Below are 26,640 nucleotides of genomic sequence, written 5' to 3'. Positions count from 1 at the left end.
ATGGCCCCCCAGTGGCTGGAAATGGTGATAGGTGTGAACCAAGCCTGGGTATCCTGCTCTGAAATTGAGAAAATGAAAGCTCAGATGGGCCGATCTGGAGGGGCAAGGTTACCTCTCTTTCTCTGCTTTGCCCGCCCAGAGAATTTGGCCCCCCACGTGAGAGAGAGACATCATGGCTTTCAAAGGAGCAAAGTGGCATTGTTTTGATAAGCATAACTAATTAATACATGCAAAGTGAAGAGTTATAATGGACAATGTTGTTGACTTTTGATGTCAATGACTGCAGGCCACATAGCTAGCTAGCTTCCATAGCTGTATTAAGAGAACAAACTAATACTTGTAAGAGACACAAGAAAGAAGCTCATGAACGAGAATCTTGCTATGACAACACAAACTAGCGCTATTGACATCAACAGTCAAAACATTGTTCATTATAACGCTTCTGTTTGGCATGTATTAATTAGTAATGCTTATTAAAAAAAACAATGGATGTATTTAGACAACCAAGGTGATGTAATCCTGTCATGCTTCTAGCTAGATATTAGCTACCTACTAAGCTTAGCCTGCAGTCATTGACATCAACAGTCAACAAAAATGTCTATTATAACACTTCACTTTGGCATGTAATAATTAGTAATTCTTATCAAAATAAACATTGGATGTATTTAGACAACCAAGATGATTTAATCATCTTGTGCTACTAGCTAGCTAGCTAGCTAGGTTAGCCTTACTGTTTGTTGGATTTGCAAGATCTCACAAATAAAACTTGAGATATCTCACAAATAAAACTCAAGAAAAGGGTTTGTCCCCAGTACATGTTTTTTTGTAATTTATTTTTAGTGTTTATTTTTTATTTTATTTTTTCCTACATGTCACCTCAGTGGCTCCGTACATATGTGTGAGCACTACTCTATCTGCATGTTGTTTAGTGTGCAATGTGGAGCAAAGAGGGAGCTAAGGCCTGTAATAGGCTTAACAGTGGCTTGGTGTCTGTGTCAAAGCATCTACATCACATCTACCAACAGGAGTTACCATGTGTTGTGTGTCTGTGTGTAGTTGTAGAGATAGTGATGCAGACTGTGCTGTCCCACTGCCCTCTGACTTACGCTGTCTCCCAGAGGATGCTTGTGTTTGTCACTTTATTTGATAAAAGACAGTCAAAGTGAATCTCATCACAAAATGAACTGCTCTGATCTGTTTTGAGTTTTGGCCGACAAGGTGCCTTGTGGGATATGTGAAAACAATCAAGCCAAGCAGAGCTTTGTAGACAGGACTGAAAATGGAGAGTTCATATTTCTGGGCAAAGCTGGCTAGCTACAAAAATTTATTGGTTGTAAATTGCGCATAGTTGACCATCAGCAAAAAAAATTCGATAACTTTTGGTTAGGGCCCTCGGAGATGCTATGTGCCAAATGTCATGCAGATTTGATACATGGCCTAGGAGGAGTTTGAAAAAGTTGGTTTCACACATTGGGGAAAAAAAATTGATTTTTTGTGATTCAGCTTGATTCAAGGAACGCGTGGATATATTGGTTTTAATGTGCAACGTGTAATGTGGGAGTAATAGGCAAACCTGTTTGACGTCATTATAGCGCCACCTAGTGTTCCACATGTGTAATTTTGATAGGTGAGGTTCCTGACCCATTGTAAATCTGTCCTTGAATTTGAAGTTGTTCACAATAATGTAAGTGGTGAATCCAAACGTGGGTCCAATAGGCCAAGCCCACTTTGACGAATCAGTACACCACTGTAGGTGTGGCCTAAACAGTGGCCCCAGTATTCTCGTAAAATGGGTTGGGGAGCCTTATAGTGTCATGGCAAACAACAATCTAAAGTTTGCATTAATAGCATTTCATTTGGCTGAAATATGGCAAAGTTTGTGATTTTGTAGCTATCTAGACATATTTGTTCGTGCGTAATTTAAAATAAATTTAAAAGTAAAATTCTTTTAAAAGCTTTTTTGTCAACAGATCCAGCTGGATTCAGGGAATGCGCAGATATGAGTATTTTTATGTGCAATGTATGGTTTGGGAGTTATAGGGCCAAACACGTTTTTTATGCTATTGCGTCACCCAGGGGTGGAAGTGGGTGAATTTTTGTGTCCAAGGTTGAAGCAGAGTCTGGACTAGTCCTCAAAACAGCACCGGCCTACCACGCACGGTCTAGGCTATAGAAACTACGAAAAATAAGAAAATCATAATCCTCAGCTCCGCTGGAGATGTGAACCACGTTGCCTTGCAAATGTAGTTCCCAGCCCCTTTGGCTTGGACCCGAATTAACTGCAGTAAAAAGATTTAGACTAAAATGAAAAAACCTCTGAAAAGCCTAATGATTTGCAGAGCAGAAGGAGTTTTCATTCTCACTTCATTATTTTAGGTAAATGTCATGGAGAACCTGATGCTGGAATTAGTCTCTGTCTCTACTTTCTGCTCAGTGTTGGCAGTGAGGGTGTTACAGGCAGAAGACAGAGCATCCTCTTATGCTGGCTTAAATCTCCTCACCCCATCCTTTCTCTCTCTCTCTCTCTTTCACTCTGCTTCTCTCTATTTTCTCGTCCTCGATTGACGGCGTGTTTCCTCCAATCCCTGCAGGGCCATGCCAGGCGAGGGACCAATAGCATGTCGGGGAGGGCTGAGCTGGGTGCTGTTGGCCAGTTTCAGGCAGAGATGCTGCACTTGGAACTCATCGACGGTGCTGACGGTTACCACAGTGACAAAGAGTCCTCGAAGGCATCCGCCATCGCACCACTGCCAATCACCAAGGACCCCGCGGCACATGTTACCATGGATACCTACCGACCCAAGAGACCCACAACTCTTAACCTCTTCCCGATTGTGCCGCGCACACAGGTAACCATATTCTTAAAACACATGTGGCAGATGACTGAATATAGATTGTTAAGCAGGAAGAGAAGACTTTCAGTTGCGCTTTTTTTCTGACTGCGTGTCTGTATTTTCCTGTCTGGGTTCATCGTGAAACACAAATATGACATTAATAATGTAAATAGGAATGAAACCTAGCTGACGTCATCTTTGGAGTCACTACAATTATTTCTTTGACAGGATGTGTTTTGAACAATAGCCTCAATTGTCAAGACAGTGATTTTTTTCCCCTTGGTGCCCGTCTCTGTTTTTTTTTTTAAAAGCTGCTAGAGCTCGTGACTGTGGTGTGCTCTTGTAATTTAATCTTTTTTTCCAGCTTAAAGCTCAACACATTTAGCTTTAGGTTAGGAGCTACAGAATTTATGGTATAAGTGTCATCACATTATAACAATACAAACTTGTGTGTGTGTCTGTCTGTGTGTGTGTGTGTGTGGTGTGTGTGTGTACCAGAAAACTCAGATAGACAGCTAGATGTCAATCCCAGAAGAATGTCAAGTACAGTCTATAGACTAACCATACAGTAAATGTGCTGTAAAACCAATACCATGCGCTGTGTCAGGTTCAGTAAAAATGTGAATGCCTGTAGTGTATAGTGATACTTTTGTTATGCAATTTATACATTATTGTATATTGTGTTTGCCTACAGTATGACTCATGCACACACTCCCCCACAGCCGTCAACATGATCAACCAAGCAGCTCTATATCTGTCTGCACTTGTTCTTTGCTCAGTTTTCATTATGTAGAAACAGTGTGTGTGCGTGGTTGTGTGTGTGTGTGTGTGGTGTGGTGTTGTGGTGTGTGTGTGTGTGTGTGTGTGTGTGTGTGAGTGTGTGTAGCTGTCAGAACTGGAAACTACAAAGGGAAATAGTTGCTCTGAAATGTTTTTTTCTTGCTGTCTCCTAGGCCTGACATTGTTTATTCTCTCATACAAAAGCTAGAAACCAAACCTCAGTTAATATATTTTAATGTTAAATGGGTAAATGTTTCTAAAAGTTGTCTTTGCATGAACTTTGAAGACATTGAGCAACCAACAACATCTTGTCAGCGTAACATCCATCAGCAGCAGATTGGGTTGTGTTTGTGAGTTTAATGGTTAAAACTTATTCATTTGTTCTGCTGCAGTACAGGGAATAATGATCTCATAAACCTTAAGTTGATAACATCAGATGGCATTTTATAAGTGTCATTAAGCCTAGCCATTCCACCTTCCATCAGAATGCCTTTAGAAACCACAAGGAGGGTAGCAAGTTTTTTCAAATCAAGACAAAATTGGGCAAAAAAAAAGATTAAATAAAAGCTTGACATGGCCTTTGTACCAAACATACACCTGATGACAGATCTGCATAATCACTTTGCATTGCATTCTGGTCTGCTCCTCTAGTATAGAAAGTGGTCTCTCTGTTTCTGTTTACTCATCTTGCATGGATTTCTCACATAAGCAAAGGAGGTGAATTTGCCTTTCAGCAAGTTCAAGTTCACAGCTGTTTTACCTGCTTTTCAAAAAGCCGCCACTCCATGTCTAAAATACATAGAAATAATGTACAGATTTGAAAGACATTATGACTATACAAGATACCAAATAACTCACCCTTACATAGCCTGAATTGTGTAGCACATCACCGAAAAAGGTATATAACAAATAGTGATAGAAAAGTGTTTTATGGTGGATTGTTTTCATCCAAGCATACCTACAGTTTAACACTTTGACAGCCAGCTGACAGTAAAAGCTTTAGTCAGGCGGCAAAGACAAAACTCAAATGATGATCTGCAGGCAGTTCTTCTCAGAGTACTGTAAAAAGACAGAGAGAGACCGGGGTCACTGTTTCCAGGTCAGTGGAGCTGTAAAAATGCAAAAATATGCAATTAGCTCTGCATTATTTGACGGCGAGTGACAGACTCCTGTGGTAGTGCAAAAGCAGTTCTGAAGACTAGTCAGGGTTACAGCAGCGTGGCTTTTGGAAAAGCAATATTTTTAGATCCAATAATCTGCAAAGTGCCAGTGTTTTGTTCCAAATAGTTAAAAGGGAAAAAATCCTTTTACAGTTTTTTTTTTTGATTGCTTAAAGCACTATTTTGAAAGCAGGACCATTTTTTTAAAAACAGTACACACAATTTGCACAACCACACACCCAATCAGAAGAACACCTCAGAACCTTTGCAAAATGAAACACTCTTGTGAGGAAAATATAATTAATTTCTCTCTATGTACCCAAATCAGTCAACAGTCCCAGTTTTCATGCATCAACTACAGTAGTGTGTATACACTGTTAGCTCAGCAAACAACAGACAAACAAACTGTACCCAGTACAGGTTACAATTACAGTGAAAAAACTGAAAATACACTACAGAACCTACTAGACTTACCTGCTGCATTGTTATAGTGCTTAAACCTGATTGGGTGTCTACAATTAAGCAATCATGTGCTTGCGTACCTGATGGCTGTGTTTCATGTGACAGTCAGTGCTTCGGAATAGCAAGGAAGTGATGTCATGATTTACAAATCATTGTGTATTGTTTTGCAAAAGGTGTGAAGTTGACAATATGCTTATAGTGTGTGAGCAATTGGCAAAAACTGTAAAGATCAAACTATCATTAGGCACTCAAACACTCGTTTAGACTAGTGGGTAAGAAAAGCTTTGTTTTACAAACTTTCTCTAAGGAGTAACTAAAGTGATTTGCATCCAAGCATCAAAAGTGAAGATCAGCCACAATATGAAAAAACAAAACAAGGAAACTACAAAATGTTAGAAAAATGAAGACATATGTGTAGTATAATGAGCTCTTGTAGAAACAGATGGGCTGATCTGAGCAGCTTGAGTAAAATGATTCAGACAGAAAAACAGAACAGGAGGGATTCCTCCGTCTTAATCCAAGTCCGTCTTAATCCCTCACCTGGCTATGGCATGCTCCTTGGGTGGTGTGTGTGAGAGAGAGAGAGAGAGATTTGGAAGGTATACCTAAATACTACACTCTGTATTGCACTCAATATAGATATAATAATTTGGTAGAAAACAGGCATAAATTAGGAACATTTGGTATGTATTTCTTTATAAATATATAGTTCAATGCTTTATCTGTTATACATTAACCTTTTTTTGGGACATGAGCAGCTATGGGAGACAAGGGAAGAGAGTTTCAGTCTGGGTATATTGTTTATCTCCTTTCTGTAGAGGACAAATTCAAAGGGTGGAGCTGAGTTTGGACAAAGCTACCATCCCAGCTAAGTATGATAGGCTAAAACTCAAACACTCATAATAATATAATTCCACTTCATCTCACGTTTGGTCTCATTTGTGTTGTAAAACGTTCTCACAAAGTTGATTTCTCAGATCTGTCAACATGGTGACCAGAAACAGACTATCAGACAAATCTCTTAAAAGTTGTGTTGCACACATCCAGACTAAGTCATGTGTTTTCAGAGTCACTTCCACATAGCCTATTAATTCACACACCCTCACGCCATATTTGAGTCAGCAATGCTCTTTTTATCACTATAGTTAAACAAACCTATGCTTCTCGGATCAGTGCTGCTGTCACCCACCTGCTGATTCACTCGTTACCACAGCAACTACTCTGTCTCCACCCGGTACACATAGATGGGAAGTGAGTCATGCGTGGTGGTGGGTGGACAGAGGAGGAGGGTATGATCTAATTAGTTGACACTTCATCATCACAGGAGTTCCCAGTTGTCCTTCCATTTCAATTCAGTTTTATTTGTCTTCCATCTACCATCTGTGTGTCTCTCCGTCTCTGATCTCAGTACTCTTCTGGTAGATAACCGTCAGAAATGTGTCTATCATTGAGTCACAATAAGTATATTTGTAAGATTTGTAATCTTTGACAGCTTTTTTTTTTAAAACAGGTTGTGAACCACAACATGTACTGTACATTTCACACTTAAAAGTTATATGGCAAACGGTTGCTTTTATACACATCCAGCATTGACGGAGCAACATTAGCACTCATTTAAAGTCATGTTTGTGTCTACCTGATGAATTTAACATGCGCTGTCTTTAAGCTCTTGTTTTTGGTCTCTACCAACTCCTGAGAAAGATATTACCATCCATAACTATTTTTTTACCAGTATGTCATATTTTCACTTTATTTGATTAATTTTTACAAGTGTTGTGTGTTTGTCCTAATGTGAGAATATGTGACAAGAATGTTTTAGTAACTTAAAGCAATTTAAAATGGTAGTATACTTTAGTAAAAGAAGTATTCCAGTGCCCTTTTCAAGTCTATTGCACATCCTATTGGGTGCACACTGTTGCACTTGTAACCACACTCAGGAGGGATGTCCTCTTGTAAACTTGAACCAGTGAAGCCCAGCAAACACAAGATTATCAATGGTGTTCTTTAATAACATTAATTTATTCCACTCTACATTCATTATCGTTTACAGCCATTGTCTTTTTCTGGGTAAAAAAATGCAATTTTCTTTCAAGATAAGGCTCTAGTCCATCTATCAACAACTCCCCCAAAACAGTTTTTTAGAGAGGCAGTGTGTGTGTGTGTGTGTGTGTGTGTGTGTGTGTGTGTGTGTGTGTGTGTGTGTGTTCCCAGTAGCTCCAGTAAAAGGTCTGGTTCCCTTTAAATGCTCGCCACGGAGCACAGACAAAAGAATCCCTGCCCATTCAACAGAATAAAAGAGTGTGTGTAAGAGAGAGAGAGAGAGTGGGACAAAAAGTTGTGTCCATTGAGTTTCTGGATCCAGAACTCAGTTACTAAACCTTTCACTCTCTTTCCTTCTCATCCTCTCTGCATCTGTTTTTTTTCTCACCGTTTTCTTTTTCTTCTCTTCTTCTTTTTCTGCATTCCACAGGACACATTAAACAACAACTCCTTTGGGAAGAAATACAGTTGGCAGGAGAAGGTTTCAGGCTCGTCCTCGCCTCTTAAAACAGGTGAGCTTTTCTTTCCCACCAGATCTTCACACCATGAAGCTCATATTTTAGTTTAACTGTCTTAATTTTCTTGTTTAGTTGATGATAACTGGGATGTGCAGACCAGAATGCTGTCTCTGATAATATGGGTGTCTGGCTCCATGATCCTCAGGGACGAGTGTTAAGGCGTGGATTAGCTATGCTAAGCTAAGTGAGCTAACGCTATATGCTGTGGCTGGTGTGTTAGCCAGCTCTGGGCTTAATTTAATTGGGGACCTGTCTTGCTTATTGGTAGAGCTCTTTTCAGAGCACCATGTGAGGTGAGTCTAACTTACCAAACTCCCTGCCAACAACTCCCCACTGATGGAAAAAGTATATTACTCATCTCAATCATTTAAAACAATAGAAAAAAATCTGGCTAAATCAACTTTCATGTTTTATTCCACCCATGTTGGCAGAATACAGATCAGAAGCATTCATGCATTATTCTCAGATGAAATGATCACACCATTTCTAGCCTTGTGTTAACACCAAATTAATTTAAATTCATGCTAAACAGAAATTAGTTGTAATGTTTGTCTCCCTCTCAAAAGAAAACAGAATAAAACAGTGTGCAGCTCATTCTTCATTATTTAAATGAAAGATAGAGTTAATTCAGGATTGTATTTAGATTGTAGACTGTTAATATCAATGGACAAATCATTCTGTCCGGCGAATTGCTGCAAATATGGAAGTGCCTTAAAGCTGCATATCTGATCTCCAGCAGGGGGGGGATCCTTAAAGCTGCATTATATCTGATCTCCAGCAGGGGGGGACTCCTTAAAGCTGCATTATATCTGATCTCCAGCAGGGGGGGGGACTCCTTAAAGCTGCATTATATCTGATCTCCAGCAGGGGGGGGACTCCTTAAAGCTGCATTATATCTGATCTCCAGCAGGGGGGGACTCCTTAAAGCTGCATTATATCTGATCTCCAGCAGGGGGGGACTCCTTAAAGCTGCATTATATCTGATCTCCAGCAGGGGGGGACTCCTTAAAGCTGCATTATATCTGATCTCCAGCAGGGGGGGACTCCTTAAAGCTACATTATATCTGATCCAGCAGGGGGGGGACTTCTTAAAGCTGCATTATATTGATCTCCAGCAGGGGGGGACTTCTTAAAGCTGCATTATATCTGATCTCCAGCAGGGGGGGACTCCTTAAAGCTACATTATATCTGATCTCAGCAGGGGGGGACTCCTTAATCAGAATCAGCTTTATTTGCCAGGTATGAGGACACACACGAGGAATTTTTCTTTGGAGCAACATTGCTCACAATGTGCTTACACATACAAAACAATATATACACACTAATATATACAATATTATACATACTCTAAACAGAAACAATATAGAGGCATAAGTGCAATGAAGAAATCAATAAAAAATGTTAAATGTGGAGCATAGTGCAAAGGATACTGGGATAAATAGTATTATTTATTATATTACAATATGAACAGTATGAACATTATGAACAGTTCTGAAATAGGAAATGAGAATGATGAATAAATATAATAATAACTGAGATATGAGATGGAAATGATGAGTAAATAGTAAATAATAAATAATAAGTGAGATATGAGAATGAGAATAATTAAGTGGGATAATAAGTGGAACCAATAAACAGGTGCTGTAGAGACAGTGTTACTAGGTTATTGACCAGAATTGAACCTGACACTGTGGGTAAGAAGTCAGCTGTTCATCAGAGAGATGGCTTGTGGGTAGAAATTTTCCTGAGTCTGTTGGTTTTGGCGTGCAGTACTCTGTAGCGCCTACCAGAGGAGAAGCTGGACCAGATTGTGTCCGGGGTGAGATGGGTCTGCAGGGATGGTTCCTGCCGTTTGCTGACTCTGGAAGAGTATAAGTCATGAATGGAGGGCAGGTTTTCTGCAGTCCTAACTGTCCGTTGTAGTCTGCTCCTTTCCTTTTGGTGGCAGATCCAGACCAGACAGTGATGGACGTGTAGAGGACAGACTGGTCGATGGCTGTGGAGAAGTGGACCAGCAGCTCCTTAGGCAGGTTGAGCTTCCTGAGCTGGCGCAGGAAGTACAGCCTCTGCTGGGCCTTTGATGATGATGTATGTGTTGGGCTTCCACTTCAGGTTCTGGGATATAGTGGATCCCAGAAACCTGAAGGATTCCACAGCAGACCAGGGCTGTTGAGTATGGAGATGGGGGGAAGAGTGGGGGTCTCTTTCTGAAGTCCACAATCATCTCTACAGTTTTGAGCGTGTTGAGCTCAAGGTTGTTCTGACTGCACCAGAGAGCCAGCTGATCCACCTCCTGTCTGTAGGCTGACTTATCACCGTACCGGATGAGGCCGATGACGGTTGTGTCGTCAGCAAACTTCAGGAGTTTAACAGATGGGTCTCCTCAGGTGCAGTCATTGGTTCAGAGGGAGAAAAGCAGTGGGGAGAGCACCACATCCTGGGGGGCGCCTGTGCTGATAGTCCGTATCCTGCATGTGATGTTCCCCAGCCTCAACTGCTGACACCTGTTAGTCAGGAAGTTTGTGATCCACTGACAGGTGGAGGCTGGCACAGTGAGATGGGAGAGTTTGGTGCTGAGGATGTCCGGGATGATGGTGGTGTTGAACTCCAAGCTGAAGTCCACAAACAGGATCCTTGCATAACCACTGGAGAGTCGAGGTGTTGCATTTGGTTGAATTTGGTTGCAAAAGGAGGTTGAGCTCTCATAGATGGTCTATGAGAAAGTGACCCACTTCTCACTTGATTTATTACCTCAGTAAACATTTCACAATGAGTTTATGGTCTCAATTGCTAGTTTTAAGTCTTCTGCAACACAAACTAATATTTTTTTTAATTATGGTCTCGTTTAGGGCGTGGCTATGATGCGATTGCCAGTAAAAGCGTGTAATGTAACTTAGAGTGTAAGGGCTCCTCCATCACTCCTCCCTCTTGTCTAAAATAATCACATCAGCAATCAGGATGGCTGCACCTGTAAAGGCAACCTCGACGACTCATAGCAGATCTCCAGAAACTAATGGGGGACGTCACACATGCTCTGTCCCTTATTGTTATTCAGTCTATGATATAGATGCCAGCGATGGGGCCGTTGCAGCCATTTTGCTATTTGATATCTCAAACTCAGAAATACAACTAGAGGGCTGACGGAAACAGTTTTGAGCTTTTGGCGCTCATGATTATAGTTCATACAAAATGATGTGGTGGCTGCACTGGAATGGTCAGTCCAATATTTACTCTGACCTGGTCTGGTGTCTGGCCTTGTGTAGCTTGTGTGTTTTCATGTGTGTTTGTGCGCATTGTTGTTTGTGTCTGCTTCTCCTCCAGGTGAGCTCACCTCTCCACGTGAGCACAGCTGTCTAAGCGACGAGGACAAGGTGCAAGGCGGGGGAGCGCAGACCAAAGACCGCGGGACTTCCACTGATGCCCCCTGCAGACACAGCCACACCTCTGGACCACCACAATGGCTGCGACTCGCTCCAAGCTTCAGGAGAAGCCGCCCGCGCCACCCCCACCGCAGAAACTATACACCAGCTCCTCTAAACCCAGCAAGGAAGGCGGATGGAGGCGGGCTCCACCGGGAGAGGATCCGCTATCACACGGACGTTCATATAGAATCCACAGAGAGATTTATCTAACTCCTCTGCAGCGTTCAGCCAACCTCTAGACCTTCCCACGTGCAGGACCGGCCTTTCCTTTCGCAGCAGACTGAGCAGGGCCGCATGTCCATCAGCTCCGACACAGAGGGCCCACCTCCATACCAGCCCCTCCCAGACCGGACAAACCCCTCCATCTATGAGGAGGATGAGGTATATGTCCCCCCACCTTCATACTTCATGTGTAGAGTCCATCATCACGCCACCCAGCATGGCTCACTCAGCCCGCTCCTCCCTCATGCTGGACCTCAGCCGGAAGGGGGCAGGAACGGGGGCCAGGGTCATGCTGAGACCTGGATCATCTGTGGAGTATGTGGATGCCACAGATGAAAGCTACTGCGGGGAGGGGAGGAGGCGACAGGATAACAATGGATGAAAGTTTGGGGAAGGGGAGAGAAAATGGGGGGAGGAAAGGAGGGAGTAAAGAGGGATGGGGGGGCGGTGGCAGGAGAGTCCCACCAAGGACTTCCTGAGCTCGGAGGCCAGTGGCCTTTCATATGACTCAGTAAAATACACACTAGTGGTGGATGAGCACGCTAAGCTAGAACTGGTCAGCCTCCGGCAATGTACCAAGGCTACAGTGACGACAGCGACTCTGCCACCATCTATGACAACTGCGTCTCTCTCCCTACGAGTCTGCCATAGGGGAGGAGTACGAGGAGGAAGATGAGGAAGATGAGGACGATGAGGACGGTATTCAGATAGGAGGAGTGAGGAGAGAGGCCACGGCTTGTCTGTCTGAAGACTCCACTCCAGAGGTTGACCTGCACTTCTCCAAGAAGTTCCTCACGTCTTCATGAGTGGACGCTCTCGCTCTTCCAGTAAGTTAATGCCACAATTGCGCGATTTTTTCCCAATACTATTTCAATATTAGCAATTTAAGTTATAATCACCAGCACATTAACCACATAACCATAATGGAAAACAAATCTTAACACCGTGACTCATAACAGTCAGCCATATTGCCCGGCCAAGCATGTCATAAACAACACCATGTAAAAAGGTTTATATTACAAAATAATGTAATTTTCATGTTTATTTTTTTCTTTCTTGTGAAAGAGTGAAAAATTATGATTTTGTTGATAACAATTTAATGATTTAGTGATAATGAGACTTAATATGCTTTGTAAATTTAAATTGTCAATTTCATTTTGCATTTTGAGAATGTCTAAATTTCTTAATACAAGGCCGTCTATTCCCCCCATAATTGTGTGTGAGACATCCTGGAAGCACATACGCTGTTATTGTGTGTAAGTCCCTTTAAACATAGAGTAACACAGCAGCAAATACTGTCTGGACGAATTGGCAGCGTGGTGGAAAGGCTTAAAGCGATGTGGCTGATGATGTGCACAGCCACAGAGATTTTTAGGAGCTGGAATAGCACACCTCATCAACTCTCGATATTGTGACTTTCTGCCTGTTAGATTTAATTTTATCTTGTAGAATAACATCTGAAACTGGCAGATGAATAATATTTAAAACTGTTGTTTTATCATACCAGCAGTTTTGAATATAACAGTTTGAACATATGAGTTACATGAAAGTTTAAATAAATAAGCCACAATACCCAGCACAGCTGTAAGTGTTGTAAATGAAGGCTGTAGCTTTTGCTGCTCTGATGATATCGTTATCAGCATTCTGACCGGAGCACGTTCTGGCCAAAAACCCAGCTGGACATTTAGATGCCATGCTGGGTGGAGGGACACGGAGCCAAAAGCAGCTTTCCTTTCATGGATTTGCTTCTCTCTTACCCTCTGCTGTCCAGACAATCACACATTCAAAAACAAATTAGTTGAGTCCAGACATTAAGACAACAGCAGTCCTGGAGAGGGTGTTGGGAAGGACTGAGGAAAAGAAAGCAATGATACAGATAGTGAGTGGCTTAATAAATTTTATTTTCTGTAATGTCATTTAGCTGAATCTGCTAAATATGCTGTCATCATCATGTGTATTTCGAGTGTTTCAAGTATAATCCTAAAGATTTTTAGACCCCATAGTTGGAGAACATGTCTGTCTGACTTTCTTCTAATGTATTAAAAAATTACCCTATGAATCCAACAATCTTTGACATTGGTCCAGTATTAAGAGAGTTTGCTGCAGTCGTCAGCGCAGAAGCAAGCAACGATGTTAATAGGGCAGCTTGTATTTACCTTCACAGAAATGCTTGTGTGTAGCTGAAAGGCTCAGATTGATATTTAGTGTTCTGACAACATTATAGATAGATCGATAGATAGATAGATAGATAGATAGATAGATAGATAGATAGATAGATAGATAGATAGATAGATAGATAGATAGATAGATGTTTATTGATCCCAAGAAAAATGGGAAATTCCGGTGTTACAGCAGCAAAATCAGTCACAAAGCACAGAATATAAATATAAATGAAATCTAGGAAAATATAAATATATATATATATATAATATATATATATATATATATATACATGAAATAATAATATGAAATAAATAAAGAACAAATATTTGAATATGGACAGGATGGGAAAACAAAAATGTGCAACTGCTTAAATAATATGCTAAGATGTATGCTAAATGTAAATAAACCAATTGTACAAGTTTCACTTAGTGCAGTAGTGTGGTGTCCAAAAGTCTTATATAGCACCCAGTGATGACATGTTTAAAAGTGTTATTGCTTGTGTATGAATGATTTTCTGTAGCGGTCCGTGCGGCATTTCTTTCTGTAGAAAGGATTTCTACAGAGATAGACCTTTAAAACCTCTTTGAGACCTTTCTGTTTAACCAGAAACAGCTCTGAAGTCGCTAGCGCTAAACCCACCAGACTCCATTTATAAAAACAATAGTTTTTTTGTGTATAGAGTAGGGGTGTGACGAGACGCTTACTCCACGAGACGAGACACATCACGAGATTGGGTTCACGAGAACGAGACGAGACGAGATTTTAAAAAAAAATTTAAAGAAATCCTCGATGAAATATATGAATGGAAAATAGTTTTTTTATTCAACTGAAAAATCACAAAATGCAAAACAATTTAGGTGCATTTTGAAATCAACTATTAATGATGAATGTTATTTAACTTTTTTTGCAAAGGACGTGCAAACACTGCAAAATGTTTTGTATAAACTCTACCAACTGGCTTCTGCCCTGTACAATTTCACACGAGAAATCTAACTCCTTTCCACAAACCGAACATAAAAAAATAAACAGTATAAATAAAATAAATGTGTAAATAACAGAAAAATAACATTTTAAATGCAAACAGTAAGTGTATCAATAACCAAAGTACTGCTCTCTCAAAACTGTGCAAACAAACAACAAAAAACCAAAATGTTGCCACACAAAGGATTTAAAAGTGGCAGGGGGATCTTCAATTGTAATTTCACGCTCCATCACGCTGACATCACATCGCCTCACGAGACAACTTTTCACCTCGACGAGAAATCTCGTCATGTTCTAATCTCGTAAAACGAGATCTCGTCACACCCTTAGTATAGAGCCAACATATTTTCACATACAATATGTGTTATTCCAACTGAAACTACAGTTGTTATTGTTTGAACAGTGGGAAGATAACCCAGAACAGCTTTTGATAGTTTTATTTTGTTTCTGTCAACTTTAAATGAAGTGTATTTTACAATGCTAAAATACTGTTTATTTACATGGAGTCTGATGGGTTTAGTGAAATGTGTTTAAAAAAAACGATCTTACGCTTTAACTGAAAGGTTGATCTCCTAAGAAATCCTTTCCATAATGTTGTCAATGTTGTTTGAATATTATCTTAGAATATTAATCTGAGCCTGTCAGAGGCAAAACGAATACTTTTGGGGACGGTAAACACAAAGCTGGACAATTGTCCTATTAACTTACATTGAAGCTTGTTTTGTCGTTGCCAACTGCAGCAATCTCTCTTGATATTGGACCAATGTCAAAGATTGTTGTTCCCATCCGACACTTAAACACAAAAACATGGGAACATAGGGTCCAGGGTTATTTCATAAAACCAAGCTAAGGGATTAAACCGTGATTTCCCAGTTATCCTGGCTCAATTTTGCCTTGACTCGGTTTCACAAAACAGAGGCACCTAAGTTACCATGAGATTTATTCTTTACAGCTAGCCTGGTCCCAACCAGGCTAACAGACAGAATTTATTAATTTTAGTTATTTTTTTATCCTGGAGTCCTTTCTGTTCTGTCAGCAGTGGTTTCATGTTCTCATACTTCCACAAGAAGATGCTGCTCACTCTGTATAAAGTATGAACAATGTGTATTCTCCATTTTAGCATCAGTAAATCTGGAAAGCCGTGAACGCACATCTATCCAAAATACTTCATCCAGGCTCGACCTAGTCACTCCTCCTCAGCCTGGCTAGGCTTTCGTGAAACGCACAAAGCAAGGATGCACATATTAGACTAGGTCAAGTCTTGCTTTATCGGTTTTCTCAGATTTATAAATTCTGCTTTTGTGAAACAGCCCCAAAGTGGAAAAAACAGTTGCCCTTTAGGGTGTGTTTGCTGCCCCCAGTGCTTGATACACAAGGCTTTTGGAACAGGACTCTGCAAGCTGTATTAAATAAAAGAGTTCTCCACCAATTTTAAATGTAAATGTGCTGTATTCATATAGCGCTTTTCAGTCTTAACAACTGCTCAAAGCGCTTTTACATCTACAGGAAACATTCACCATTCACACACATTCATACACTGTGGCCGAGGCTGCCGTACAAGGTGCCACCTGCTCATCAGATAAACACTCACACACATTCACACTCCGACACGCAGCACCAGGGGCAACTCGGGGTTCAGTGTCTTGCCCAAGGATACTTCAACAATGACTGCTGGGGCGGGGATCGAACCAACCTTCCGATTGGCAGACAACCGCTCTACCACTGAGCCACAGCCGCCCTTTTACATGCCAGTGGTGGGCGGATCGATTCAAATATTGATAAAATGTATATCAATGATGGTATTGATATTGAACAGTACCAGTGTAATGAGATGGATACTTTAGTTTCAGTTTCTCTCCAGTATGCACAGCTGCGGTGTCATCCATAGAGGCGACCTGGCTGTCTGTGTCTGTGTAAATGTTCTGTCACACCACCGAGCAGGCACACTTTGTTTCTCCTCCCTCCTCTTGTGATTTGATGTTGTACCGTCATGTGACTCAGCGGCACCAGGCAAACAAGCAAACAAGCAGTCAGGCCCGGCGGCAGCCAGCAGCGCACACACACACAAACAGGATGGAGCAGAAAAATGGCAGAGAAGAAGAGGAGCGCTTTGTGGCTATATTTTTTGTGGCAACAAAAGAAACAACAGCAAGATCTAATGCAATGCATGCAAGTTTGAACTTATTAATAATCCAAAGGATATGTCACAAAACCACTTTAATGTCATGAAAATGAAAATTCATTTGGATTTAGCAATTTTATGATGCATCCAACTTAATTATTAAAGTAACGGTATTATTTTTTTGCTGTTTTCTTAGACTGTATCTGGGAAGGAGGAAGGAGAGGATTGTAGCATTTACCTTCATTAGGCTGACTCTTGTTTTGGCTCATACACTGACCCACATCACTGTGTATGTGTGTTTAAAGCAGCCAACAGTAGTGGGCAGGTGGGAGATTGTAGACAGTCTCAAATGTGTTACTTCCTCTAATAGTCCCCACTGTCCTGTGGGATGTCTTTCATGTGTTTCCCAGACTCATTAGACACACCAACACAGTTTATCTGAGATGAGCAGGAGGGGCTAACGGTTGTCTCAGGGGAATGTAGGTAGAAATACGCAATGCTCATCTGTTTCATGGCTAATTAAAGTGTGATTTGTAGGTCCTAAAAAAGGCATGTGTGCTTTAAGTAAACTAATGTGCCCTAATTGTGTTTTCTGTTTGTATATGATGGACCTTTGCTGCAATTTGAAGACAACAACAATCATCTTTTTGCCAGCAGAAAAGCTGGAATCCTCACTGGATTATTAACTTTTATTTTCCCCTTCTTGCTTCTCCACTGTGTTTTCAAGGTGCCGAGTCCTTTGGCCTATTCTCTTGTCTCATAAATGGAGAGGAGAGGGATCAGAGCCACAGGGCCGTCTACAGGTGAGGAAAAACTGCATTGTCATCACAATTGCTTACATCAACATCATCCCCCCCATATTCATACTAAATGTTGCAGCCATCGTTCTTATAAAATATCATTTTGCTCAATTTCTTTCAAACCACTTTTTATTTCAAGTGGTTATTGAATTTGTTATTTTTGTTAGCAATAAATCATAAATAGACAAACAGTTTTTGGCAATACACAAGCTAGTGTATTTACATTTACTCATTTTTTAATTATGCAGGCAGAGTGGCTTCTAGCAGGATCCAAAGTTGTGGTCACCTTTGAACACATTCATCTCCATCAGTCATTATTCTTTTTCTATGTGCATTTGTAGTTGGACCAGAGAACGCTCCAATTCTCCATGTTTCCCCTGTAACAGTTACACTCCAGTTGGCAGCGTGGAGTTCCAGCTGCTGTTGAAGACCTCAGGCTGATAAATGTGTAATACAATTGCCATGCAGTCAAGTGAATAGCAACATATCTGGTCATGACCAATCAGAACTGAAAAACGGGGGCTTTTTACAGCATTCCTTTAATTTAGTGAGTTTCTAGTTTGTATGTGTATAATATTCTAAATTGTCAAAGTGCCTCTATAGCCATTAGCATCACATCTGACAAGCCAACATCATAGTTAGCTAGGTTAAATTATTGTTTTCCGTTTTAATATTGGCTAAAGTATTAAAAGTTGAATTTCTGTTTGTTCTATGAAAGCCGTATGCCATTTCAGACCTTGTAAAACTCCATATTGGGCAACTTAAAAACAGCGCTTAGTTTTTATGAAAATCTAACACTGAAAACTTCCAGTATGTTGAGAATATTGAACTAATGTGAATATTAACATACATTATGTAGGCTTGAAGGAGATAGCAGTCCCCTTGTATTCACAAAAAGCCATTTATTGTTTGTGAGCAGCCTGTGTATTTGCAGCTAAAAACCAAACTAAGAAGTGTTTGGAACCTGCTCAGTAACAGAAGAGGAGAAAGAGCCATTTGAGAAGTATGGAATGCTGTTTTTGTCAATAATGAATAAATACGTGACTGAATAAATAAAGTAAAATCTTTTAATATATTTAACTAATTGATGATCTTGATATGAATATTTACATTTAATTGTTCATGTATGTATTACCTCATTTATTTATTTCATGATGTATTTCAAAGGCATATTTATTTACTTATTCATGTATTTATTCATTTATTTAATATTGAATAAAACGGCCTTCCATAGAGAAGTGCAATGTGCATGGCTGTAGTAATACTTCATTTTGCCATGATACTAGTTTGGCTTTAGAATCTATGGCTGGTGATATGACGCATGCCTTTGATGTGGGAGATCTGGGTACAATTCCCACTGCGATACATCAACATGTCCCTGAGCAAGACACTTAACCCCTAGCTGCTCCAAAGGCGTGAGGCCTCTGCTATAAATAGCAATTGTAAATCCCTTTCGATAAAAGCATCAGCTAAATGTAATGGAATCTATTGTAACTTGTGTCCTCCGTGACAAGGCAACCATTAGTATTCCTTTAAAATCAATCAATCAACATTTGTTTCTTTAGCGCTTTACAGCAGTGAGCAGGTATCCAAATGGCTTTACAGCAAGGACCAAGAGTAAAAGTTGAATCAGAAAGGTTACCTAAAAGCAGGGGGAAGAAAGGAAAAATGTCTCAGTGCTACCAATCTAATAAAGCCATTCTAAATAAATAAGTTTTAAAATCAGATTTAAAAAGAGCTATGTCTGGTTTAGTGCAGATGTCAGGGGGAAACTTCCAAAGTCTCAGTGTAGCAACCCACAGTTTGTACCTTGACCTTGGAACTTCTAAAATAAGTTGATTGGATGACTGAAACATAGGGGTGGGAATCACTAGATTCCTCCCGATATGATATCATCACCATACTTATGCCATTAAACGATATTATTTCGATATTATTTAATCATATTGCAATATTCTACGATATACTGCAATTTATAACCTTTTTTCCAAATTCTAATTTTTCCCAATTTCAAATGACGTCCCCAAAAGGAAACTTTGTCAACATCTGTTTCATCTAAAAGAAACATTTCTCTGTTTGATCATATCACTTCAGTTTTATTGCTGTAAAATGGGACAAATTGACCAACACATTTATAAAATTAGATAGAATATTTGGCGCCTGTATTGATTTCTTTCCCCACCCCTACTGTAATGACCTATTATGTTCACAAAGGGTTAAAATCTCAGACCAATACAAACATTAAAATCTTTTAAAAAAAAACATTTAAATCTTAAAATCAATACTAAGTGCAGAGTGTGTAGAACAGGGGTAATGGGTGGACATCTGGAGGTGTTTGTTATTTTCATTGAATAAGAACCAACGGTCCAGGCACTCAGACCTACCGCCTGTGTTAGGGAGTCATCCAGCTCATAAAAAGCCTCTGAGGCCCCTGAGATCCTGTGCATAACTACATCTGTCTTGGCAGGTTTGTCCCTCGTCATGACGATGAGTTGGAGCTGGAGGTAGATGATCCGTTGCTGGTGGAGGTCCAGTCAGAGGATTATTGGTACGAGGGCTACAACATGCGAACTGGTGCCCGTGGGATCTTCCCAGCGTATTACGCTATAGAGGTGAACAAGGACACGGAGAGCTACAAAGGTACTGACACTGCCATGACTATCAATTCTAGAAGGCTGACTGTGAATGTCTTCATAAAAATGCCTTGAAACATTGACTGAACTATGCACAGAATTGTAATAGGTGAACAGTGCTGGCTGCCCTGCACTTCATCAAATGTCTGGTTGAGGGTTAAGACTTGGTTTTAGGCTTAATGTTAGAATTATGTCCAGATTTAGCTTTTAAGGCACAGTTAAGGGTGTGCAGAAACCCACACCACAGAGACCCAGATTTACTAAGGTCAGTCCCAATAGGATCTCTGGATTTGGTTTTTCCACAAACACAATCAGTAAAATTGAATTGAATTAATGTTGGTGTGTGGGAAACCTGTGCTGAATTATCGGAGAACAAGGTTGTGATCTGTGGGGTAAACACAAACCTGAGGGAGTGTTATGCTCTATTGATGAAACTCTTCTCTGCCAAGTTTAAGCAGCTTGTGACAGAGATTAAAATATGACATGATTAAGTAAAATATAAACAAAGGCAGAAGTATAAGAGATTAATATGGATATGTTGATGATTGTCATAGTGTCCTAGTATCAACCCCCAAGACCAGAGAAAACTACTTATTTTATATTGCACAGAAACATTACCACACATTTACACACCAATGAAACAGCTAATGTTGTCCAAAGACACTTTGACATGCGGACTGCTTAGGCCAGGAATTGATTGGTAGACCACCGCTCTACCTCTCGATCCACAGCCGCCCCAAAGGGGCTACAAAAAAGCTATGAATATCTCACCTGGATTTTAGTGCTTAAATAAATGACTGCCTCTCTTCTGTGTTATGTTGTGTTGTTTGTTGCCTTTTATTATTTTTATATTCCATGTTTTCTGTCCTGTGCAGTGAAAAGCAGTGAATGGATGGACAGATACCGGTTGAAGTTTCTGGGCTCAGTTCAAGTGCCCTTCCACAAAGGAAACGATGTTCTGTGTGCAGCAATGCAGAAGGTAAGAGGCACATGCTTTGTGCATTTGAGTGTTAAAAACATTTGACTCCCATTGTGAAGAATAAAGGAGCTACTTACAGTTGGCAACATCTCAAATATAGAATTATCACGTATGATATTACACATATACAGTATTATACTAGTATTATAGTAGTATTATAGTATACTAGTATTATATTTTCAAAATTCAAACTGACAGGAGCCCACTAAAATCATAATGTTCTATCACGTAGAAAATACAGTATGTTACTAGCTTCCTGTAATGTTTTCAAAATTTAAATTGACAGGAGCGAAAACCACAATTTGACTCTTTCCAATATACGCATTGTCTACATAGAACATAAAACTTTAGTACCATCTCGTAGAGAATTGGGTTAGATTGTCGAGCTTTTTACATTTTAGGAGTCATCTTTTAAAAAATGTTTCACAGATTGCAACCACCAGAAGGACGACAGTCAAGTATAACCCGCCTTCCTCCTGCATCCTGGAGATCAGTGTGAAAGGCATCAAGCTTGCAGTTCAAGAGGATTATTATGCCTGTGACAAAGTAAGCATTCATACTGTCTCTTTTGTCTGTCTAATATTTATTAATCATGAGGTTTTGTCAAAAGCTCACACGGATAATCAAATTTAACAATTGAGGCATGTCTCCCTTGTGTGGCTGCCAATAGAAACTACAGGCAAAGATGTTAAAGTAGGAAAGTAGGAGTTAAACTATATAATGATGATATAATATGTATGCACATACAAGTATCCACTCTACATGGCTTATAAAATCCATAATATATTGTTGCTGGTTTAACATGATGACAATAGAGAAGCAACCAAGCAGTTTCTCTTTTACAGTACATTCAAGATAGCGGTCATTGAACGCACCTCATTGATGCCGCTGTCGCTGCTACGTCACCCGGATCGATGCTCTGATTGGTTGAAGGACTATCCAATTGCGTACAGAGTCATTTGAACTCTGCCCGTTGGTCCCGCCTCTTGTGTAGAGAAAAGACAGAGCTGACTCCCCAGACCAAGGCTCAATCTCACATCTATTGAGCTTGGCTTGGTCTGGAGATCCACAGATTAAAACCGTGATCATTTTTGATAACTATTGAATAGAACGCCTTTATTTGTCATTACACACAAGTACACAGTACCTGTGCAACGAGATTGAAGGAATCCCTTTACAGTGTTGACAAAAAAAAATGTAAGAAATATAAGATAACATAATATAAAATATCAAAAATGTAAAGTGTAGGTAGAAAAAAGAGAGAGGGGGGGGGTGCTGGTGCACAGTCCTGAGTCTGGAGAGCCACTGTATACATATATAAAATAGCTTTGAATACACATTGTGTGAAAGTAGATAAGTGTTAACAAATTACTAAATATTGCACAGTAGTGAAATGACATGGTTAAGTACTAAATAATAAATAAATAAATATTGCACAGAATGGTTAATATATTAAATATTGCACTGTATGAAATTGCACAGATTCTAGTGTCCTTTGAGGTATTATATAACAGTATAACAGTATTGCACAGTCAGAGGGAAGAAGAATGTCCGGGGGCCGGGGGTAGACTGTCAGTGCATATGTGAGTTAAGGGTGGTTATGGCCTTTGGGAAGAAACTGTTCTAGTAATGATGCAGTCTGTGTCAGAAAATAAATTTGTCCATAAAATAATTACATTTCAAAGAAAGAACTTCAATTTCAGTCTCTCAATCTCCAATCACAAATAACAAAGAAAATCTGTCAAAAAAGGCTCCCGTCCTAAAACACAACTCATCTTTTCTAATCATCCAAACAGAAATTAACAGAGATTAAAGACACTTAAAGTACCACTTCTAGTCAATCTAAATATCATAACAAACAAAGCCTAGACTCTTCAGATTATACAAAATAAAAGTACTTCACAAAATGCAAAATGTCACAAATGCAGATTTGTGTAGTGAGCTGCTGTTCAGATAGTATGATCATGTTTGCTGATCACACTTCCTAGAAGTATATCAATACTATACTATAGTACTGTGTAGTCATATATTAGTTTGTTTTAGGACTACCCGCACAATTTCATTTATTACTCAGAAAGGGGTTATTTAGCAAAATGAGTACTTTTACTTTAGTACATTGTGCTGTCAATAATCGTGTCTATTGTGTCTTGTCAAGGAGCATTTTGAACACAGAACAGTCACTTGTATTGTAAAAATAAATTAGTTAACATTGATTCCATACTGACATTGTGGGGCAAATACATGTGTATTTTGTAATAGTAATTAAGTAAAAACTTAAGTAAAGCAAGCAGCCTTGCTTTAATTGAAAGCATTTAATCTGCCTCTTTTCTGTTCACAGAGTAATGAGTGCAGTCACTTCTTCCAGTTAAAGAACGTTTCCTTCTGCGGCTATCACCCTAAAAACAGCAAGTAAGTAAAGCCAGAAAACCCAAATCCGAGGCTACATCACCAAGCCAAATTGTTTGTACTGTCTGACTAGAATAAAAGAAACACTGTAAAGGTTTTTACCCTCCATTAGTGTTCATCTGCAGAAACCAAACATTACCCTACCACAAGGTGTCACTAGAAATCAACAAATGTACCAGACTTCACAATAGACTGGACCTCTTGACAGCTTACTGATCAAATGTGAAACAGCAGTGTATTGTTAATACAGAATGGAAAGAATAAATATTCAACAAATAAAAGTAAAACAATATTGACGACCCTCTTTGGAGTGCCTTATCTGTTTCCCTGTGTTCTCTGCAGGTATTTTGGTTTCATTACTAAGCATCCCGCGGACCAGAGGTTTGCCTGCCATGTGTTTGTGTCTGAAGACTCCACCAAACCTCTTGCAGAGTCAGTAGGGTGAGTTGGATGTTCTGCGTACTTAATCTCTGCTGACACATACAGAGGCTGCTCAGTGTAGGGATGCTCTGATCTGGCTTTTTAGCGTATCCATGTTATGTGATAAAAGAGCTGACTGATCTGTTCTTGAGAACTAAAGTCCAGTGTTGGAAATCACTTTAAGTAACACTTTAGTTATCGTTATATCTTAAAAAAAAAAAAAAAAAGTTTATTGTGGCAATCCAGGTTTTCTTTAACTGATATTAAAGCTTGCAATATTTTATTATATTTTTATTATGACATTATGACATACCATTTTCTCATGAACTAACATTTCTATTCTTACAATAACACCTTCATTGAATTCTGTAGTCTCTGCTGCAGTGACAAATGCAGAACTGCATAAGTTCAGTAACGTCTTAAAGTTTAGGACCCAGATCACAAAACTGCACAAGATGCTGTATAGAAAGAACATGTTTAAATATCTTATTTTGAAAAATTTTTTTTCTATGGACTTAGTACATACCTTGTACAAAATTAATCCTTAAAAGCAATTTGTATTGGGATATAAAAATGATACAAAATGGGTCTCTGTGGCATTCTAACACAGCCTCTGACTGTGCTTAACAGTCCTTGTGTGATGGGACAGGAAGGAGGACCCAAACGCAGAGACGAGGAGGCAGAAACAGTCCGATTCAGAGGGGGGTTTATACAAACAGTTCAAAAGAAATATGCAAAAGACAAGTCCAAACATAAATTCGACCCAGCACTGGGAGAGGCAGGAGTCCAAAACGGGGAGGGAAGCACACCGGGGACTGGCAGGGAACTCTCGGGGAAAACCACAAAGAATAGCCCGGGAACAGGCGGGATCAGGCAGGCTGGCAGGAATAAACACACAGGGAGCAAGGGCGACAAAACTCAGATCTTCACAGATCCTGAATGAACAAGTAATATATTTGTCTTATGTATTTGCCTTATGTATTTTTTTATTTAATGATTTTTCTGAAAAGAAAATTTAAGCACCACTGTTGAGTAATTTGTTGAGACGGTCAGCCCATTCTGATTGGCGCCTCATCAGATGGATCATCCTTATATTGAACGAACTCCAATGCTCTTATAGGGTCCAAAAGTGCCCCAGAGCCTGGTTCTTTCCCCACTCTTCAAAACTACAGCACCAATTAGGTTTGTGTGCAAACGGTTAATATGTATAGTCATTAAATGCTAACAAAATAATTGTTGTTTCTTGGATGAATTGGTGAGCATAAATAGAAAATACTTGTATAATGTTTCAGATTCTGAAAAAGATTATTGAAACAAACCATCTATGGAAAATTCACTGATAAGTGTAAGCTGGTGGGACAGAAGCTAACTTTGGCTCTCAATTTGTGCACTGAAACAAAATCAGGGTGTGTACTTTTAAGTGAGTTGAGAAATGACTGAAGTACATGTCTTTGTTTTACAGGAAAGCCTTCCAGTTGTACTATAAAGAGTTTGTGGAGTTTTCGTGCCCGACAGAAGACATCTACTTGGAATAGCCCTGGCCTGCCTTCAACCACAGCCCAGTATAGTACAGTACACTGTATCATAACATATGTCGCATGAAGGACAGACATCTAAAAAATGAATGAAAAAAAAATTAACACATCTGACAAACAAGCAGGAAAAGAAGGATCAAGTATTGGATGAAACCTGCAAAGTGAAAACCAAGAGATGAAAATGAGCCAAAGGAGGAGTGTCTTGAGAAAAGAAAATATGCAAAATGGAGTCGGGGATGAGGATGGTGAGCACAGGTTGTCCATGGAAAGCACAAACATTATGTCACCGCAGCCTTGGCAGCACTAGTTAGCCTGTAGCGTCATCTCAGCAGGTGGACCACTGAAAGCCCAGGAGCCTTACTGGACTGAATTTGCACCTGACACAAAAAATAGCAGAGATTTGGAAACAAGATGAGTTTACTTTGACTTTAAATATTGAACGTATGAGCTTTGAGGGAGGTGTATATTTACAAAATGACATCATCACACTGAAAATCTAAGGTAGAACTAAGTGAAACAAATCAATGTAGGAACAGTGACCTTTATTCTTTCAGCACACCTGATATAGAGGTGATATCCACATCATTTGAGCCACCCTAAAACACTGTTATAAAGGCAGCTACAGGTGATATTCTTTGCATTCTTGAGTCCCTTTTAGATGACAGGTATCGAGCCGAACCTTGTTGTCAAATCCAGACAACTTGATCTGCTGTTTGACAGAAGAACATGTTATATCCACCCGGAACATCGATGAAAAACAGCAGATTTTGGTGTCCATAGGGCTCTCTACACATGATCTGTACAGGCTGTGCACGGTCCAAGGTGGGTCTCAAGACTACCATGCAGAAGCACAAGTGTAGCAAAGGTTTCCCCAAACGCGTGTCACGTAGCAGGACAGAACCAAACAAGGCTAGCGAAGACTGTATTTCCATTTGACACAAAGACAAGTAAGAGCCTAATAGGAGCTGAAACGATTTGTTGATTGATCGATACGGTGATCAACATTAAGATGGCTGCAACAATTATGATAATTGATTAAATATAAAAAGTAATTTTTCAGCAAAAATGAAAAAGATTCACTAGTTTCTCCTTCTCAAATGTGAATATTTGCCGGCTCTTCTTGTCTTCTGTGATATTAAACCAAATATTTTTAGGTTCTGGAT

At 39.8% G+C, this 26,640-nt stretch overlaps 1 pseudogene; it reads left to right on the top strand.

Moving 5' to 3' along the window:
- On the top strand, positions 1-25,563 carry LOC116677689 (C-Jun-amino-terminal kinase-interacting protein 1-like; annotated as a pseudogene).
- Positions 25,564-26,640: the final 1,077 nt, after the last annotated feature.

This window comes from Etheostoma spectabile, unplaced genomic scaffold (genome assembly GCF_008692095.1).
Source record: "Etheostoma spectabile isolate EspeVRDwgs_2016 unplaced genomic scaffold, UIUC_Espe_1.0 scaffold00005621, whole genome shotgun sequence".
Taxonomy (NCBI): Eukaryota; Metazoa; Chordata; class Actinopteri; order Perciformes; family Percidae; genus Etheostoma; species Etheostoma spectabile.
Note: the sequence above shows the minus strand (reverse complement) of the source record. Positions and strands in the feature narration are given on the sequence as shown.